The sequence below is a fragment of the Zonotrichia leucophrys genome, chromosome 4 (assembly GCF_028769735.1).
Source record: "Zonotrichia leucophrys gambelii isolate GWCS_2022_RI chromosome 4, RI_Zleu_2.0, whole genome shotgun sequence".
NCBI classification, from domain to species: domain Eukaryota; kingdom Metazoa; phylum Chordata; class Aves; order Passeriformes; family Passerellidae; genus Zonotrichia; species Zonotrichia leucophrys.
In genome coordinates this window covers 55,362,372-55,368,371 of record NC_088173.1, presented here as the reverse complement: position 1 = coordinate 55,368,371, position 6,000 = coordinate 55,362,372, and positions in this window count along the sequence as shown.

Sequence of the window (6,000 nt, the reverse complement as noted above, 5' to 3'; positions counted from 1 at the left end):
GAAGCCGCAAGCTCTTTTGCAACAACAATAATACAAGTCAGTTTTTTAGTGCTCCTGCCTCCCTGGGTTATGTTTTTTGCAGTCCAAGGAAACAATCAGGCAAGTTTCCAGCTGTTAGTTAACTGCTTGTGAATTGTTTTTTTGAAGAAGGGGAAGTATCAAACAGAGTCTGTAATAACTTGGGAAACACCATCATGAGTTACAGTTTATACAAATGCGTGGTGTTTCCCTCTTCCATGGTGATTCTTCTCTCAATGTCTATTAAACTCTTGAGTACAAAGTTGGAAAACCTGAATGCTGTGGCATTATAATCATGTTTGCTTGCAAATTATTGTCTTGCTCTCATGCAGCTGATAAAACAGTAATGGTTCTATTTAAATGTCATACCATTTGTTGATAATGAGTTATTAAACTACAGGGTGGATATTTGCTCTCACTACTTCTGCAGAACACCATATTATGCCTATTAAACTGTTTCATCTGAAGCTTAAATGCCACTCAGAAGATTCTTTCAGGGACAGGATTAATTATGTTGTCTGCATCTCGCTAATTGATACATGACGTATTATGGAACATCAACAAACTGTTTTAGAATTAACCATCCATGAAGCAGACCTCACAGTGGCATTTCAGACAGTTTTATGTTCACAGTTCAGCTGTCAGGAGACTGAGGAGAAGAAGAAGAAGAGCAAATGTGCATAAGAGAAGGATTTTACTATACCTATTGCTAAAAGCTCTCAACAATTCCTATACGACACATCTGTTTCTGCTGTCTCAGTTACCTGCCTGGCTGTCCCCTTGTGTTTGACCAGACCTAGTCTCGCTAATAGAGAATCCACTCTCTTTTGCAAAATAAACGAGAGGGAAAAGGTTAATGAGTTTGCCTAATTGCTTTGTGCCCCTCTATGGTGAGATTTGTGAGTCATGGTATTGCAGCAGTTTGCAGGGCTCCAGAGCACACTCAACACCCACAACATGCACAAACCTTTGCTGTGCAATGTCAGTGAACAAAAACCACTGTGAAAGCCTGATGTGCACACTCTCCTCTGGGAGAGGGATTGGGCAGGGGGAAAACGGAAGCAGGCATGCCAGCCATTGGTGGTATGCAACACCCTGATGTTCCTCAGCCACAAAACTTGTATGCAAGTACAAGAGTCTCTATATATTTGCTTAACTACAATATTTCTTTTTCCAGGACTTTAGGAATAGATGGTCAGAAACCTGTGCCCCTCTCCTCCAAAGACACTACAAACCTGTTGTACCATAACTGAAGTAGAAAGAGCATAAGGTTTCATCTAATAAGATGGGAGTGAAGGGGCGAGAACTTTAATTAAACCTTTTCTGAAAAGGAAATAAACAACTGAGCAAGGAATTTTTTTTTCAGGAATCTTGAGAGGATGAAAAATATGGAGAAAAAAATAAATTAATTAAATATTGTCCCAAAGGCAAACTAATAACTCAGAGTAGTCCAGTCTTCAATCAAGGTGTGATTGATTGCCTCTGCTCTTTACTTCTCATTCTCAGCCTCTTGCCCTAGGAGAGTATTTACACTGAGAACTCTGCCTCTGTAGGCTGTAGTGCTCCATTTTGTTGGTGATTCTGCTTTGCTGCTTCTGATGCCCTGCTTTTCCCTGTCCTGGAGCATCTGGCTCCAGCTCAGGTTTGCCTGTGCTCTGAGTGATCTCTTGCACCAGTTCCTGACACTACTGCAGCAGCTCAGAGAAAGAAGTGAAGAATTTTGCCAAAATAGTCATTTCCTGTCCATAGCAATTCCTTTTGAAAATAAACCCACCACAACACTCTGGGCAGAGGAGAAACCCAAGGCTGAGATTGCCTGTTAGAGCATTACATGAAGGGAGATTCCTTGGGCACATTGGGGAGATTATGGTGAGACCACAGTGGTGTTTTTGTTTAAATTTCAGTAAACCAAGACATGCTCTGGCTTGTAAGGCAGAGTAGTCTTGAAACATGTGAACTAGATGTCTGGTAAAATTTAGGAAAATGAGAACTATTTTAGTGACTAATATATGTACAGCATGTGAGATGTAATTGCTTGATGTAGCACAATGAGAGTGTGCCCAGGGAACCAATGCAGGCAAACCGGCACAACTTCACTCAGGAAGGGTATGGCTGGTAAATCTCACATCACAAGAATTAGGGAAATTCCAGATAAGTAATCAGAAAAGAAGTTAAAACTGACAACCTATGTATGAACCCTGTCAAACTCATTGCCACAGGAAGCTGGAACAAGCAATATAAGTAAATTGGGCAAGCGACACAGAAGAATGGAAAGTGGATCCCAATACTTCAATTTAAGAAGTTTTTAAGGAACCTATTACCGGAATCTGGACATATAAACTTTCTTTGTTTCTCATAAGATTAATTTTCTTGTTTTTCTTGTTTTTCTCTGTCTCAGAGTACTCAACTGTCAGCTTTCTAAGACTATTCACAATGGTTTCAGGATATTTCAAAAAATAGCTACATGTGAGTCCATTTCTGTGTATTTATTAAGAGTTTTTCTGCATTAATATGCATATATAGCGATTAATTTTATCTGCCACTTGATGTACAAAGTGACTTTCTGCAGCTCTTTGTAATCAGCCTTAGATTTGAGTGTCCCTAGTTCACTTTTATGTGAACTTTCTCCTTACATTAGCCCTTTTTTTCAAAATAACTCAATGATAGGTTGAGCAATACAATTCTCAGATAGCCATATTATTGTGTGTTGTTCTTTCATTTAATGGAATTGATTTGATACAGAAGCAGCTCAATTCAGCAGTATTACCAAGGCCAGGTTTATCATCGTGCTTTAGCTCTTTCATAACTTGTTTGTGTGCTTGGACAGCATTTACATGCGTCCTATACTGGTCTGGAACAGCGAATGACCTTTCAAGCAACAAAGCCACAGGAAGTACTTAAAAACCTGATTTTCATGACAACCATAAATGGGAGATAAGAGGACCTATAAACAGAACTCTGCTGTGCAGCTCTCAGTAATTCCAATAATGGCTTGTGGAATAAGATGACTACTTTGAATATTCTTCTCAATGGCTTTGTGTGCACTACCTATAGATTCCAGTTTTTGTTCTCAGGTTAATGTTTTATTAGTTGACAACATAAGTCTTAGCATGAAAATAATGTCCCTTGAACCAACAGCAAAGTGGAATGCAGTAACATACTGTTGTTACAGGATTTTTTTGGCTATACATGGCATGAGTCATGCACTTGGACATAATTCAGTCACTATCACATCCTGTTCATATAATTGGCAATAAAACTAGGAACAATTTCACTGTTAGTGACTTGCCTTATATCAGTGTTCTTGCTTTCACACACTACACCATGAAATTACAGTAGCTTGTTCAATTTTTGAACCTTTAATAACAAGAGTGGGCAGAAATCAACTCCGACCAAACCTTAAACCAGTACCTAAGACTGAAGATACCAAAAGGTTGCTGCAATGGGAAATGCTGGAGTGAAGGGAAACTGAAAAGCTGGAATAAAATAGCTCTCAGTAGCAACACAAACAGAGCATATTGGGCCAATTAGAATGTCATATGAATTTATAACCTGGGGATTTTTGTGTTGCCTAAGAAGCTGTGCATCTGTCTGGATACTTGTTCCAGAGGAGGCTATCACAGAATCATACAATCATTTACTTTGGAAAAGACCTAAGAGTGATAAGGTCCCTCCTGAGCCTCCTTTTCTCCAGGCTAAACAACCCCTGTTCCCTCAGCTGCTCCTCATAAGAGGAGCTCCTGCCCCATCATCAGCTCCTTTGCCCTTCTCTGAACTTGCTCCAGCACCCCAATGTGCTTCCTGGACTGAGGCACCTGGAACTGAACACAGGATTCCATGTGAGGCCTCCCCAGTGCTGAGTACAGGGGGATGATCCCTGCTCTAGTCCTACTCTTTCTCTCCATAGGAAAATCTGGACCCAAAATGATGGCTTTCTGTCAGTGTCCTTTTATTTCATAAAATGAGATAAAAAATATCTTATTCACTCAAAATTACAGTGACATTAATTTAATTTCTAACATCTTCCTAGGATATGCTGTTCTGCTTACATAATTATTTCCATGAATGATTAGACCACCTAAATAATTAGGTGGTTAAAAAGTATTACTTACCATCCTAAACAAAGATTGACAATGAAGTTTACTGCAGAAAAATTATTTTACAATTCAACTGCAACTGAAGCAAAGGTGATCTTTTATGGAGAATTCCTTTTGCTGTCACTAGTGCTAACCAGCTGAGAGAGTTCTGCTTTTGACAAATAGATACTGTACTGAACGTTTGCAGTATCTTCTACCCCCTTGTCTGGACATCACATTCCAAGTGACTGGCTTTCAGAGCAGGAAAACATGGAACAGAAACACTGCTCAAAGCATTGTTTATTGTCAAAGATGAAACACACCTTAGATCTATTAAGAATTTACTGTTAACTGTGAGCCTGTTTCTATAATTGAGATTTTAAGAGTCTAGCTATTAGTCCAGATCTACTTATTACAGAGAAAGAGAGAGCAATGGTGAGTCAGCAATGTTACCCCACACTGCTCAGATCCTGCTCCTCTCCCTGGCATGACCCTCGTCCATCCCCTGCTCTTCCCTAGGCTGATGGCTTCGCCCTGGTCAGGGGTGGGTTACGGCAACTCACCTGCACCTCCAAGTCCTTTGGTTCCGGGTTTTTTTTTGCCTGCAACTCCACAGCTTCTGCATTTATGATATAATTGTGTCTTTCATGCATGCTTGGTACTATTTCTTTGACAATTTCTTTGACTTCCAGTCACCTGGAAGCAGTGATCAGGCTCAGCCAGAAGCGCCACCTGCCCTGGTGATGAGGCAGGTCTGGGGCTCAGGTGTGAGCTGAAATCACCAAGTCAGGGGCAGATCCAGCCCTGTCACCCACAGGCAAGTCCACAGTGATAGGGCAGGTCTGAGTTAGTCAGGGTAAAGTTCAGTTTTACCTGGACTGAGGACAGGGCTGAGAACGTCCCTGAGGTGCTATGCTGAGGGAGGCGGAGGGGAGTCCCCCTCATGGCTGGCTGCCACAAGCTGCTGAAAATGGTAATAACTAACAGACTTTGATCCCAATATCTTTGAAATGCAAAGCAGGCACTTCAGCCACCAGCATTTCCAGTGTTTCATAAGCCATGGCAATGTAAGGGAGTTTCGTATCTTTACGTTCATGTAATTGAAACCTACTGAGTGTGACGAAGCATTTTTTGTACCATTTTTTAAACTACAACAAAAGACATTGAAATGCCTCAGGAAATCACAGCTAAAGCTTGAGAGAGGAGGGAGGACCTACGTTACTAGCTTTTTCTTTTATTTCCCAGTTCCTCAAAGTGGGAGAAAAACACATATGTCCAAAACATGCAGGATTTTACCATATTTACATATCAAGATTTAATTACACAAATTAAGGTAGTGGTACATTGAAACCTATTTTTGTATTACATTACCTACTCTACTTTTAGAGGGGAATACTTTGATAATATCTCTTAACCTTCAGGAGAATAAATGGTGAACTACTGTTTGCCAGGTTTCATGTATCTGAGAATGGGGGAATAACTTGTTACACAAATATCCCTGATTATTTTTAGTCCCTAGATGAAGAAAAATGAAACTTCAAATCTAAAACTACAGCTAGGCAAACTAAAAGGGTTTGACTTAGATTGAAGCAAAGCAGGGATTGAGGTTATTTAAAATAGCTGGACAGGTTGGATAGGGCAAAGTTTGGCAAAGTTTATTTTCCTAGCTTGATTTCCAGGACTGACTTTCAGAAGAAAGTAACATGAATATATATTTCTACCCTAGGCTTGTTCTGCATCCTTTTTAGGCGCATTCAGCCTTGGGAGGAATGTGTGTACTCCAGGCTCAGGCAGTGCTTGCTGCTCTCAGGGGACTGGAGCCTTGCAACTCAAGATTTGAGCAAGCACATGACTGGCTGAGGTTGCAGTGCATGCAAAGGCATTTTGATTCTTTCCTCTCCTCAGA